The sequence below is a fragment of the Schistosoma mansoni genome (genome assembly GCF_000237925.1).
Source record: "Schistosoma mansoni, WGS project CABG00000000 data, chromosome 3 unplaced supercontig 0105, strain Puerto Rico, whole genome shotgun sequence".
Classification (NCBI taxonomy): Eukaryota; Metazoa; Platyhelminthes; class Trematoda; order Strigeidida; family Schistosomatidae; genus Schistosoma; species Schistosoma mansoni.
The window spans coordinates 624,677-641,020 of NW_017386009.1; positions in this window are offsets into that span (position 1 = coordinate 624,677).

Here is a 16,344-nt window from a genome sequence, read left to right on the forward strand (position 1 = left end):
AAGGCTGATAGGTTCTGGGTTGGAATTTCGCGAGTCAGGATTGTTGATGCACAATACTTAGGAGTCTCACAATAGGACGAAATGGACGTCCACTGCTTCCAGGTTTTCCACGATAATCTAGCTTCAATTGATTCATGATTTCAAATATAAAATCTTGTTTGATTTATTTTAGGATTCATCAGCCAACTTGATTTGAAGTATTAGAAGGAATTCATATACTACTTGTATGATTCAAACGTGCATCATCTACTGTCACAGTCAGATATGTTAATAATGAGTTATATGGTTGGCGACTGACATGTTTAATTGAAGTATTTATACGTAATCCTATTACCTCATCCAAGATTTCAGATACTATTAGCTGTTCTATGTCAACGGGATACAAGACTACTTAACAATTGTCTCCAATTACCTACCGATATCAAAATAGAGTGTATATAGAGTAAGGTAGATTGATGACTATATTGGAATATGATCGACTATCACAAAGGATCAGACAAATATGGTATGGTTGCTAGTCAGTAATCATTTAGTGTAAGACATGTTCATTAATTTGGGTAATTTGAATCATTATATACAATTCAGAAGTTTGGTAACTTTCTATTTAAGTCTGTTATTAAAGTTTCCATGGAAGAGTTTCGTTCCAATTTTTGTTTTCTTTCAAAAATAGCAAGCTAACTATGTCATATGCACGCACAAATATGTTCAAAAACTCATCACAAACTACTTATTATCAGAAGGGGTTTGGTGGAGATTTTAGTAATTTTATAGAGTTGAGATCATAAGTCAATCGAAGCCATACCACCATAGAAAACCTGGAAGCACTGGATGGCCATTCCGTCCTATTGTGGGACTCCTCAGCAGTGCACATCCCGCCTCGCGAGATTCTAGAAGATTCAATTGACCAATAAAAAACTAAATAAGTAGTTCATTTCTATATTTATTTTGTACTGATTAATGTTGAGCACAATGAAATATTCACAAATAAACCACCCTGTACTATTTAGTGTTAGTAGACGCACATTCAAAGTGGTCTGAAATCCACCCAGTAATGCCTCCGACGACTCAGAAAACGTTAGAATTATTAAAAAATGTATTTGCTTGCCATGGACTTCCAGAGACTGTGGTCACCGATAACGGATCTCAGTTCACATCCCACACATTCATGTTCCCTCTCCATCATATCATCCACAATCAAACGGATAGACTGAACGTTCCGTGGGCACATTTAAAAGAGCTGTTTTGAAAGCAATAGGAGAAGGGACTGCGAAAGAAATAATCCAGCGATTCTTACTCAGATACAGGAGTAAAGCTAACAATAGAACAGCACAACAAAAATCACTGGCGGAAGCTCTAATGGGACGAAAGCTACGGACAGTAAATGACGCAATGAAACCAACTAAGAAGAAAGGAAAAAAATAAGATATCTTACATAAAACAGAAAAAGTTGTGTATGTCTGTGACTACAAATCTGAAAAAGAAGCTTGGGAAAAGGGAACAACAATAGGTCGAAGAAGAAGAACCATTTTTGAAGTGGCAGCAGAAAGAGAGAGATGAATACACCACATGAACCAGTTACGTAGATACCCACCAGAAGAAACTAGAACAGCCTTGGACATCATCCTGGACGTTTTTAAAAGTCTAAAAGAAACACCATAAATGATTCAAAGTAGAACAGAATCAGCATCACAAGGATCTACATAAAAATTATTATCACGACGAAGAGAGCAACAGAAAATTTCTCTATTGATCAGTAATTATTATGAGGAGTCTTTATTTTACTCATGAGTAGTGTAAGTAAAATTAACAATATTTTAGGGAATGGTATTTTGACGACTTTTTTAAAACAAATTTTAACTCATTATCAATGAACTACAAAGACATTAATAAGAAGTGCAATCCATTTTCTAACTTTTTGCTTTATATCACTTCAGCTACTGAGTCCTGAAAAGTGGCTAACGCAATGGCGTTTGAAGCGAAAGGTACTGGGTTCGAGTCCTAGAGTGAACATCAATTCTAAGATGTAGGTACATCCAGCTGACGAGCCCCAAATAGGACGAAACGCGCGTCCTGGATTCCACTGCTAGCCACTATCCGTATTTGTTCATAAAGCTTGTGACTTCAGGCAATATCAAGGCAGTCCGCACAGGATGCACATATGCCAACAAGAGACTGATCAATTACAGTCCTAAATAACAATTGGAAGATACAAGTAAACAACAACAAGTGAATTTAGATGCTACAGTGTTTTAGTGTTTCTTTTCAACCTACACAATTGAACGCTTAAACATATTCAAATATATTCGCTGAAGTGATTCGAAGCAAAAAGTTAGAAAACGGATTGTACTTCTTTTTAGTATCTTTGTAGTTCATTGATAATGAGTTAAAACTCGTCTTAAAAATTCGTTAAAATACCACTCCCGAAAATATTGATAATTTTACCTACACTGCTTATGACTGAAATAAAGACTCTTTATAATAATTGCTGATCAATAGAGAAATTTACGAATTAAACTTAGGTGGGTCATCTGATTGTTATTTAATACTTAGGATTATTTTTTTTATTATGGATTGATATCAGCGGCAGTACTATCCTAAAAAAATCAAGAATCTCTTAGCATCTGTCTTATCTTTGTTTTGAGGATGATTCATAAGTGTACCTACACATGAACTTAGTATATTGTGTCTTATTGGGATTTATTACAGCCTACGATGTTATGGGTCTAGGAACGAGAATGGCTGGGTCAATCTAGTGTGAAAGATTCTCTTCGGAATTGACAACAATCAATTATACCCAACACACCAAAACTCGACGGTTAACACAGAAAGAAGATAGAATTGCAGGTAACTTGATAATTGTGGTAGGACAAGCAACTCAGAAAAAATTGGTACAAAAGTTGTCACTATAGTCCACTAATAAACAATCTCTCCTGGTTGAACCAGTTTTATTATTATTACATATTTTAACGGATATTTCCAGTTTAATCTTATCTTGGAAATCGGTCAATAGGGAATTAAATCTAGAAATGATTAAACATCCAACCAAATGATAAATCTATCATGATTAATAAGAAGAACTCTCTTAAATATGGTAAAGAACATGAAGAATGTTCAAAGTATTATCCAATTGATGATAAGGATAAAACAGATTATTGTTAACAACGATGATTCATTAGTTAATAGTGAATTATTAATTAGACTATATTTTATTCAACTAATCTATTGTATATAATGATAATGTTAATTCTGTTCGGATCTCTAATCTTCATCCCTTCCTTATTAGATTATGTCTCGTACATTACTGTTTGCTACTTATAAATACTCAGTAACTAGCTTTATTTTCAATCATTTTGGGCTATCGTATTGCCAAGTGATTACTTAAGCTCGTAACATTCTACTTATTTATAATCGTCATTTCAAAGCCTTAGTATGTTTGTAACTCTAGTTTCAAACGTCTGTGGATTCACTGAACATTTGTTCGAATGTAACAGTTTCCGATTTTGTGTTTTTAGTCCCCATTCCGGTCGTCATATACTGATGGAGTTTAGAAAACAGCTACCAGTGGTAATTTAAGCTATCATTTGTTTTGTACCTAGCTTTTATGTAGGTGTTTCAGGACTCCTTCTTTTAATTACATATTGACTAGACAAGCACTGTAGACACCTCTTAAGCTGAAGTATGTAAGAACTTACGTATATTTAATCAAACATATTATGGTGTGGGTTACTTATATCCACATAAGTAGTATATGGTGATGGTCAGGTATAGTTGGTATTTTGGCAGAAGATCGATAAGGAAAGAACAGGAACGAGGCGCAACCAGTATGAAAATGCATGAACAATGAAATCAGAGAAGATGGACTGATATTTGCAGAAGGAACAGTGAAGATTGAGACAATTGATTGATAATTTGCAAATTAACTGTTTACTGTATGGATGTTAGATTTTATTCAGATATTCTGTAATTTTGTGCCTAAATAAATTTGATTGTCCCCACTCGTCTTCTTGTTCACTACAATGCTACCTCGGTTGGCTATGAACTAACGGAACCCATAATCTAACTTGCCCGCCTGGTGTGACTTAAAACACTGTTCTTCTGTCCTGAATACAGTCCTCGTTCACTGATGTTTTTATTTAACTCGTATATCTTTCATAAGAGAGGAGAAGTGATCATGCGGTTATTATACCAATGTTAGTTGCTGATGTAATTTGTAAAGCCAGGTTAATGGGCCAGCCCTAACAAATAGAAAAGAGACGTGAAGAAGATCGAATCCATGACCTCAACTGGAGATTGGAAAAACGACTCGAGAGCATCAATCAAAGAAACGTATAGTCACTTCTACAAGATATACAACGACGTAAGTGAACCCTGGAAAACTTGGACACTTCAAAGAAGAAAAAACTCAACCATCCCTAAATGAAGTATGAAATTTGCCGCTTATAGTGGCAAGGTGAAAAATGCCAAAGCGTGTGATGAGTAAGAGTATTTGAATAATTATAGGAACTAGGAATCCAAAAAAACAGTGCAATTTCCAACAAATAAAACTAGGTGAGCACAAACAAACCTATGGTACTTAGGATTAGAAATCAGGTAGTCATCAAGTACAAAAGATTCATTAGTTCGTACAAACACCACAGAGCGTCATCAAAAATTTCAGGACAGAAGATACAACGAAAACCAACAGACAAATTTATCACCACCATCCGTATAGCACTTAAAAACAGCATCAATAAAATTCTAGGTGAACAGTGCAGGCATCTGGTCAGTTGTGTAGAAATCGTAATAACAGTTCTTATTAAAGTGTATGCTGATAATTTTGTCAAGGAGGACAATGAAAACCTCACGGTTCAACTATCTTGTTCAAAGGATGAAACCTCAAAATCACATTCTGAGCTAGGAATATTTTCCACCATCTAAATATTCCAGTATTTTGCAATATATTAAAATGAAGCTTAACCATTCGTATCTTGGAACTTAGATTTTCTCGTCATTTTGTTAAAAGTTGAGAACTTACCAAGTGGTACTGTTTCACATAAACCAGAGCCGAGGTTGAATATGATGAATTTAGGTCCAGGTCATAAGTAAGCGCGTTTATCTATGCTACTAAAATATAAGACCTAAACCGTAGATTGTTGATTCACAATGGCGTGACTAAGTAATCTACAAGATTTTATAAGGAAGTCATATCGTCGTCTATTCTGACTCCTCCTATTGTGACAGTCAGAAATACGCTTTATATGCTTTCTGAAGAAGACATTTGGGCTGAGAATAGAATGATGTACTTAATATGAAGATGGATGGGTTATTCAGAGTGACCACGCCTTCAAGGCTGAACTAAGCCGTAATACTCGCTATTTATCACCTTCTCTATAATGTTAAATGTTGGATATACATCCTCGAGGTTATTATATATTCATCTTCAAGGATCGAGTAACTAGGAACCTATACCACTACAGATATGATATTAGAATGTTTGTTGTTCATACTTTATTTAGGTCGACGTTTTCGTATCGTCAAGTAACTCCGCCCGTAGCTCCTCCGGGGGCTACTGCTGGTCCCAAGCCCACACAAAGGAGGAGGGTTGGGCATGGGGTTAGCGACCCCATCTCGTAGAAAACCAACTCGCTAAAAAAACGCTAACCAGTAAAAATTATTCAAACCATTCAAACTGCCCTGGGAGTAGAAGGAATAGTTATGACGTCTCATGATGAAAGCCGAGTTCCTTCGGAAGTCATGAGGCCGATGCACCTTCTTACAACCAGAGCGACAATTTTTATAGGTACATGGAATGTCCGGACAATGTGGGAGACCGGCAGAGTCTTCCAAATTGCTGCAGAAATGAGAAAATACAACCTGGAGGTGCTTGGAATCAGTGAAACACATTGGACACAGGTTGGACAACAACAACTAGCTTCAGAACTTCTGTTATACTCCGGCCATGAAGAAGAAAATGCCCCACATACACAAGGAGTTGCATTGATGCTGTCCAGAAAAGCACAAAATGCACTTATAGGATGGGAATCTCATGGACCAAGGATCATCAAAGCCTCCTTCAAAACAAAGAGAGAGGGCATTACAATGAACATCATCCAGTGCTATGCGCCTATCAACGACTACGATGAAGACGCTGAAGACCAATTCTACGATAGGCTGCAGTCAATCGTCGACAAGTGCCCAACCAAGGACCTGACAATTCTGATGGGAGATTTCAATGCCAAGGTTGGGAAAGACAACACTGGATACGAAGACGTCATGGGACAACATGGACTGGGAGAAAGGAACAAAAATGGTGAGAGATTTGCAAACCTATGTGCCTTCAATAAACTGGTCATAGGTGGCACCATATTCCCACACAAAAACATACACAAACCCACTTGGATTTCACCGGATCACACTACACAGAATCAAATCGACCATATCTGCATCAACAAAAAGTTCAGGAGGACGATGGAGGATGTGAGAACCAGGAGAGGAGCTGATATAGCATCCGATCATCATTTGCTGGTCGCCAAGATGAAACTAAAACTCAAGAAGCACTGGACAACGGCGCGGACAACATCACAAAAGTTTAATACGCCCTTTCTTCGAGATGCTGACAAACTCAACGAATTTAACATAGCCCTCAGCAACAGGTTCGAGGCCTTTCATGACCTACTCAATGGAGAAGGAACTACCATGGAGAGCAGCTGGAAAGGTATCAAGGAGGCAATCGTTTCAACATGTCAGGAGGTTCTGGGCCAAAAGGAGCACCATCACAAGGAATGGATCACTGTTGGTACACTGGATAAAATTGAAGAAAGGAGGAACAAGAAGGCAGCAATCAATATCAGCCGAACAAGAGCGGAAAAAGCCAAGGCACAAGCCGAATACACAGAGGCAAACAAGCAAGTGAAGAGGAGCATCAGAACCAACAAACGTAAATATGTAGAAGATTTAACAATGATAGCGGAAAAGGCTGCAAGAGAGGGAAACATGAGACAACTGTATGATACAACAAAGAAACTTGCTGGAAATTACCGTAAACCAGAAAGACCAGTGAAAAGCAAGGAAGGCAAGGTAATCACCGACATTGAAGAACAACGAAACAGGTGGGTAGAACACTTCAAAGAACTCTTGAATCGACCAGCTCCACTGAACCCACCCAACATCGAAGCAGCACACACAGACCCCCCAATCGATGTTGGCCCACCAACAATTGAAGAGATCAGCACGGCCATTAGACAAATCAAGAGTGGCAAAGCAGCGGGACCAGACAACATCCCGGCAGAGGCACTGAAAGCAAATGTAACAGCAACTGCCAAGATACTCCACATCCTCTTCAGTAAGATTTGGGACGAAGAACATGTACCAACAGACTGGAAAAAGGGACTTCTGATCAAGATATCAAGGAAAGGCGATCTCAGTAAGTGCGACAACTACAGGGGCATCACTCTTCTCTCAATACCAGGAAAAGTCTTCAACCGAGTATTGTTAAACAGGATGAAGGATTCCGTGGACGCCCAACTTCGAGATCAACAAGCTGGATTTCGTAAGGATAGATCGTGCACAGATCAAATCGCAACTCTACGGATCATTGTGGAACAATCAATCGAATGGAATTCATCACTCTACATCAACTCCATCGACTACGAGAAAGCATTTGATAGCATGGACAGGACGACACTATGGAAGCTTCTTCGACACTACGGCGTGCCTGAGAAGATAGTCAACATCATACGGAACTCCTATGATGGACTAAACTGCCAAATCGTCCACGGAGGACAACTCACCGACTCATTCGAGGTTAAGACCGGTGTTAGACAAGGTTGCCTACTCTCACCCTTTCTCTTTCTCCTGGTAATAGACTGGATCATGAAGACGCCAACAACTGGAGGAAAGCACGGGATACAGTGGACAGGCAGGATGCAGCTTGACGATCTAGACTTCGCGGATGATCTGGCTCTTCTATCACAAACGCAACAACAAATGCAGGAGAAAACGACCAGTGTAGCAGCAGCCTCAGCAGCAGTAGGTCTCAATATAAACAAAGGGAAAAGCAAGACTCTCCGATACAATACAATATGCACCAATCCAATTACACTTGACGGAGAAGCTTTGGAGGATGTGGAAACCTTCACATATCTGGGCAGCATCATTGATGAACACGGTGGATCAGATGCAGATGTGAGGGCGCGGATCGGCAAAGTAAGAGCAGCATACCTACAACTGAGGAACATCTGGATCTCAAAACAATTGTCAACCAACACCAAGGTTAGAATTTTCAATACAAATGTCAAGACAGTTCTACTGTATGGGGCAGAGACATGGAGAACTACGAAAGCCATTATCCAGAAGATACAAGTGTTTATCAACAGCTGTCTACGCAAGATACTTCGGATCAGATGGCCAGACACTATCAGCAACAAGTTACTGTGGGAGGCAACAAAGCAGATTCCAGCGGAGAAAGAAATCAGGAAGATGTGCTGGAAGTGGATTGGGCACACCTTGAGGAAATCACCTAATTGTGTCACAAGACAAGCCCTCACATGGAATCCTGAAGGTCAAAGGAGAAGAGGAAGACCAAAGAATACATTACGCCGAGAAGTAGAGACAGACATAAGAAGAATGAACAAGAACTGGATAGAACTAGAAAAGAAAGCTCACGACAGAGCGGGTTTGAGAATGCTGTTTGGCGGTCTATGCTTCATTGGGAGTAACAGGCGAAAGTAAGTAAGTTTCGTATCGTCAAGTGGGAAACAACACGACCACATATGTCAACATACAAAGCGAACACGTATAAGTCGATGGTGACAAGATTTTGAAATCGCCAGTACCTTTAGTCTTGTCTCAAATGTTGTACACATATTACAAAGTCATGTACTGGCGATCATGAACCATCACCATTCAATTGAAGTTAAAGCGATCAAAACCTTATGAAAATGGAGACGAACACTCGCCATATTGCATTTAGATATGTCTACCATGGTGCGCCCTGTCGAAGTTAAATCCAATATGGAAAATTGCATTCAGATAATGAGCCACGCTTAAAAGCTAATTTGGATATCTTGGAAAAAGTACATCACATCATTATGTAACTTTGCTAAAGTTGAACGAGAATGATATGACTTCCTAGGTTACATGACTTTTTGTCGAAGTCATGTCACTCAACGATTGCCCAAACTAACTTGGTCAACCTAGTTCTGAGGCTAACATTTTTCTTAGTGTTTTTAAAGAACTGGTAGAAACTACCCAGTAAAGCGATTTGTTGAATAACACAGACTGAAGAGACTTCATAAAATATGCAGCCACAGCACACTGCACTTATAGTGATTGTACCACTGGTTGGTCAGTTCTCGTAAACCATTTATAACTGACGCAGTTCGACAAATTACTCAACTTTCAGAGACCAGTCTTCTATGGTATGTGTGTGTCCAGCTTGGTAGTATTTACTCGAACCTGCAGAAAATAAAAATAACCATATCCTTCTACAGTCGAAGACACTTTACTCCCACTCAGATACAGAACCCTAGGAATAAACAGTTCGCTAATTGTCTAGCAAAGTTTGAGGACTGAAAAATATTCAGCCCTTCCATTAAATATTTGGGTTTGACAAAACGCCTGAAAAGGTTATTATGAGAGGGGTTAAAAGTGATGTTAAGGTCTCCTGATAACAAAATCTGAGAAGAATTTATTTGAAAGACTTCTCTGATGACTTATTTACTAATATACGCCTGTTGCCCCTCGCGGTGGAGCATATACCGCCCATCAACAGTCTCCATTCAATCCTATCCCGGGAAACCCTTTCCAGTTGCCATTCATCCTTTTCATGTCTGTCTCCAATTCCTGATGTAATGTGTGCCTTGGTCCTTCGCTTCTAATTTTGCTTTCAGGATTCTAAGTTAGGTCTCTCCTCGTGATCCCCTTAGTTGATTTCTGTAATATATGTCCTACCGAATTTCAACGCCTTTTCCTAATTTCCTCCTCAGGTGGAAGTTGGTTTGTCCTCACCCCACAGTAGGCTGTGCAAGATGGTGTCCGGTAAACGAACATTTAGTATCTTACGTAAACAACTTTATAAATACTTGTACTTCTTCGATGATGGTTGTAGCAGTTATTCAGGTTTCAGCTCCGTACATTAGTGCTGTCTTGATGTTTAAATTGAAGATTCTTACTTTGAAATTAGTTGACAGTTTTTTTGAGTTTCAAATGTTCTTCAACTGAAGGAATGCGGCCCTTAATTTGCTAATGTTAACCTTCAGGTCTGCATCAGATACTCTTTTTTCATCGATGATGCTCTCCGGAAAGGTACATGAATGTTTCCACATCTTCCAGAGTTTCTCCATCAAGAGTGATTGTGTTGGTGTTCTGTGTTGTATTTCAGGATCTTGATTTTTCACTTGTGTATGTTCAGGAACATTGATGGAGAGTCTGCTGCTACATTATTTGCCCTCATATGCATTAGTTCGTGTGCATTGGGTAGAAGAGCTACGTCATCTGAGAAGTCTAAATCTTTTAAATGATTCCGAGTTGTCATTGTACTCCGTGCTTTTCCTCAGATGTCGAGATCTTCATAGTTTAGACTGTAGTGACCGGCCAGTCTCGATAAGAACACGATTGGAATAATAGAAACAATTATTATTATTGTAACCAATTGTACCAGAGATTGTTTTACTGTATTTGTTTAACTGTATCCGTTTCACTTCTTGTTCCATATACCGCCTGGTTTGGTTCGAGCTTGCTCACGCACTGCTTATTCGCTTGTACTCTTTGGCACGTCTCGGTATTATTTCGATACCACGAGATCGCCAATAAATATACTTGATCTGGACTAGTAAAGCCTTCTGGTTTACGGGCTATCAAGGGAACCAAGTCATATTTGTACGCGTAATCGAATAGTAGTGGTGATCATAGTCCGTCCACGACTCGACATCCACTACAACTGGTGAGCCGTTGTTGGAACACGCAATACAGCTGGTAACCCAATCCATCGAGCACAAGTCAAACTTGGCCAATTCTCCAAACCAGATCAATCCGGTGAGTCTATTTATCTATCCACATCTGTTGCATATATTCGTATTGATTCTTTTCAATATATAATATCTTGGCAACTTACCATGGTGGATAACGATAAGAGTAGTATAAATATAATAGACTCCGAGGTACAGGTTATCAGTTTCCGACCGGTTCCTTTCATCCCCCATGATCCAGAAGTCTGGTTCGCGGCACTGGAATCTCAATTTGAGATCCGCCGCATAACCAATCAAAGGCAGAAGTACGCTTACGCTTTGGAATCATTGCCCGGGGATCACCTAACCGCTGTCCGCGAGGTTGTCCTCAATCCCAACGTTCCAAACGTTTATGACCGTCTTAAGGATGCCATCCTTCGACATTTCCTCCCATCAAGAGAGGAAAGATTGAGGACACTTTTAGCACGTCACCCTATGGGTGATGCTAAGCCGAGCCACCACCTCACGCGCCTGCAATCCCTTGCAGGAAACATGACAGCTGACTCTGAGATAGTCAAAGAGTTGTGGCTCGAAGCCTTACCAGTCAGTATCCAGCCAACCCTTACGGCCCTGATCGAGGACACCCCACTGCACAAGGTGGCCCTCATAGCAGACAAGATTCTAGCACGTGTTAGCGCCGAAGACAACTATATTGTTGCCTCTACTTCCCGTTCTAACATTGATCTCGATGCTAGACGACCTCCGGCTCATGGGGATAGGGACAGATGTATCCATACTCGTCTCAGTTTTCGAGACCGCGCAAATGTGCCAGCCCCCTACGTCCCCCGACCCAGGTCACAATCTCGAAAAGCCGTAACGACTCGCCCCAAGCGGGCATCTTCCAAGCCACGCCAGAAGGCGGTTTCGGAAGCGAGTCCAGGTTGGTGCTGGTTTCACCGTGCTTTCGGAGCCGGTGCCCGTCATTGTCGAGCTCCCTGCTCATACAAGGCGGGAAACTTCTCAGCCGGCGAGTAAATGCGGCCGTACTCGCCGGCACTTCACCTCAGGTTGGCCGTTTATTTTACGTGCACGATTATCGCACCAACGCTAGGTACCTTGTGGATACGGGTGCCCAAGTTTCTGTCGTACCTATCGGTAACAGTAAGTCTCAAGCCACTATGCTTCGACTACGCGCTGCGAATGGCTGTCATTCCCACCTATGGTACACGACAACTTACGGTCAACCTGAGCAACCGACGACAGTATCTGTGGACGTTCATCATTGCCGATGTTCCCACAGCTATACTCGGTATCGATTTCCTACAGCACTATGAATTGCTAGTCGATTCACGTAGGCTGCAGCTAATTGATACTTCGTCGAACAGCAACTTTATGGGCTCTAAAGCCCACACAAACGCGTACCGAATCACAGGTGTATTTCATTCGCGTGACGATTTATTCCACGTTTTATTTCAGAAATTCCCCAAATTAACTAAACCTCTCGAGGAGACTCCATCGGTGACCAATCGTGTGGTACACCACATAGTCACCCGCGGACCACCAGTCACGGCAAGACCTCGCCGACTGGCACCGGACAAATTAGCTTTCGCTAAACGTGAGTTTGACAATTTACTAGCTACTGGTATTATTCGTCCTTCTCACAGTCCTTGGGCCTCACCTCTCCACATGGTTCGAAAAAAGGATGGGGTTAGTTGGAGACCATGCGGAGACTACCGAGCGTTAAACACAGCTACACGTTTCGATAGCTATCCCATCCCCCACATACATGACATCACGGCATCACTCAAGGGCACGACAATTTTTTCCAAGATCGATCTGATACGAGCATATCATCAGATCCCAGTCGCTCTTGAAGATATAGAGAAAACTGCCATCACGACTCCTTTCGGTTTATTTGAGTTCCTACGAATGCCATTTGGATTACGGAATGCTGCTCAAACTTTCCAAAGGTTTATCGATAGCATTGTACGAGACCTAGATTTTGTTCACGTCTATATTGATGACCTGCTAATCGCATCATCAAACGTAGATGAACATTATCAACACCTGACGCTACTATTCCAGCGCCTTTCGGATAATGGAATAATAGTCAACCCGAACAAGTGTGAACTCGGGAAGAAGGAAATGAAATTCTTAGGTCATGTTATTAAGCATGAGGGTATTCTACCTTGTGAGGATAAAGTACGTACTATAAAGGAGTACACTGTACCGTCCACACTCAAGGAACTGAAGGCATTTCTCGGTTTGGTCAACTTCTACCGACGCTTCATTTCGCACGCGGCAGAACAGTTACGACCGTTAACCGATTTACTTCGCGGTAATCCACGCAAACTGGAATGGAACGACGCCGCACGTACTGCATTTTCAGATATCAAAACGGCCCTAGCTCAAGCCACACTTCTCGTGCATCCTGACCCATCAGCCACGCTTAGTATAGCGGTTGATGCATCGGATTTCGCCATAGGAGCCGTTATGCAACAGAATATCTCCGGTAGTTGGCAGCCCCTCGAATTTTTCTCACGACGCCTCACTCCCACGGAGACGAGATATAGCGCTTTTGGTCGCGAACTGCTAGCAGCCTACTGCGCCATCAAACATTTCCGGCACGCTGTAGAAGGTCGTAAGTTCATCTTATTCACCGACCATAAGCCCTTAACGTATGCTCTGCATACCAAGTCTGACCGCTACTCACCACGAGAGTGCAGACATTTGGACTATATCTCCCAGTTCACGACAGACCTTCGTCACGTCAAAGGCGAGTCGAACTGTGTTGCTGATGCTTTATCACGTATCCAACTGAATGCAGTTACTTTGCCAGTGCTCGATCTACCTGCTATGGCCGCCGCCCAAGCAAACGATACTTCATGCACGGAAGCACAACAGTCTACGTCCCTTCAATGCCGGGAAGTACCCCTAGCTACTAGCTCTGGTACTATCCTATGCGATACTTCCACGGGCCTCCCTCGACCCATCGTACCCTCCGCTTATCGCCGTCTCGTCTTTGATGCCCTTCATGGTCTATCTCATCCTGGTATCGCAGCCACCCTACGCCTCATAGCTGCACGATACGTCTGGCCGTCAATGAATAAAGATGTCCGTATGTGGGTAAAACAATGTTTACAATGTCAACGATCAAAAGTGCACAGGCACGTAGCTGCCCCTATTGGCACTTTCGCTACGCCTGATGCTCGCTTCGATCACGTTCACATAGACATTGTAGGACCATTACCACCATCGCACGGGTATGATCACATACTCACGTGCATTGATCGTTTCACAAGATGGCCCGAAGCTATTCCCATCACGTCTATTACGGCGGAGACAGTTGCTCACCGCTTCGTAGAACGATGGATAGCTATGTACGGTTGTCCCTCGACTGTCACGACTGACCGAGGACAACAATTTGAGTCCGCATTATTCTCCTCACTAACACGGCTGCTTGGTACGGAACGCATATGCACTACCGCCTACCATCCAGCATCAAACGGTTTAGTTGAACGGTTTCATCGCCAACTTAAAAGTGCTCTTCGAGCACACGAAAACAACAATTGGTACGAAACCCTTCCGCTCGTCCTCCTGGGAATCAGAACGAGTCTAAAGGCAGATATTCAATGTTCCGCCGCTGAACTTGTTTACGGCACGACAATGCGTCTGCCTGGGGAATTTTTCACACCACGGAGCAGCACTAAGTTCGGCGAATCAGACTACGTCCAACGACTGTCTGCATTCATGCGAACACTGACTCCGGTGTCAACTCGTATACAACATCGACAGGTCGCTCTCCCTCGAGAGTTATCTACCTGTTCACATGTTTTCATACGAGTAGATTCGGTACGCAAACCTCTACAACAGCCTTACGAAGGACCTTTTCACGTGATTTCCCGTCACGAAAAGACCTTCAAGGTTGATCGACGTGGCCGCATCGAAACAGTCAGCATTGATCGTCTCAAGCCAGCACACGTCGATGACAGTGCTATACCTGATAAGCCGAGACCCAATGTTAGACCCATCAGAGCTTCTAGCGGGATTTCTACATCTACTTCGGATCCCACGCTAGATGCACCTGAGACCTCATTCTCACGTCCCAGTCAACAGCACGTGTCATCTGCCCCGTCTACGGACGAGACTTCCGTCTCACGTCCAGACCTGCAGACCACACCGCCCTTGACTGCGGATGAGATTGCAGGCTCACGAGGTTCGAACGAGACTACCGTCTCACGTTCTGGTCGCCGAGTACGCTTACCCGTACGCTTTCTCGACTAACCTCATAACCAACTACGGATACAGTATAGGAATCTGCCCCTATACTACAAGAAAGCTACACTTTTCTCTTTTTCTATCATTTTTTTTGTTTACCTCGAGCCTACGCCTCCGACCATCGCTGTTACGGTATCGTCGACTTCAGTCAACTTTCGCGAAAGCTGGCCTGATCACCCACGCTCTAGTCAACGCACTCAGTCGATCTCTCTGGCTCCAAATACGTATGGTATACATTTGGTCCCGAACATCGTTATCCTGGTCGCATCTGGTTCCTTGGCTCAATCTGGTTTCGTCCTACGTCTGCAGCGTTTCTGGTCCGGACCTCTACGAACGCAACCTTCAGATTCTGGATACAAACCACTCTGGTGTAGCATGCTAATCCAAGCAATCAATACAGAACGTTCCTTCTGGTACCGTTCTACGTCAAAGACTTTTGGTGGCAACTCGAGGATCAACGATCACTCCCTGTTCTGCCAACGTTTTCGTCCTACAATTGCACGTTTCGCGATCAGTCCCACGAATGAAACCGCTACGTATCGAAAGTGTAAATCCTTTCTAGCGGGGGGCTCCTGTAGTGACCGGCCAGTCTCGATAAGAACACGATTGGAATAATAGAAACAATTATTATTATTGTAACCAATTGTACCAGAGATTGTTTTACTGTATTTGTTTAACTGTATCCGTTTCACTTCTTGTTCCATATACCGCCTGGTTTGGTTCGAGCTTGCTCACGCACTGCTTATTCGCTTGTACTCTTTGGCACGTCTCGGTATTACTTCGATACCACGAGATCGCCAATAAATATACTTGATCTGGACTAGTAAAGCCTTCTGGTTTACGGGCTATCAAGGGAACCAAGTCATATTTGTACGCGTAATCGAATAGTAGTGGTGATCATAGTCCGTCCACGACTCGACATCTACTACAACTGGTGAGCCGTTGTTGGAACACGCAATACAGCTGGTAACACGACTCGACATCCACTACAAGACAACCACCAGAAGAAAGAGAAAGGGAGAGAGTAAACAACCTTGTTTGACACCCTTCCTCATTTATAGTGCTTCTGCCAGCCGGCCTACAAGCACGATTTTACAGCGTACTCCGTCGTATGAGTTCTGGATAATGTTGACAATCTTCT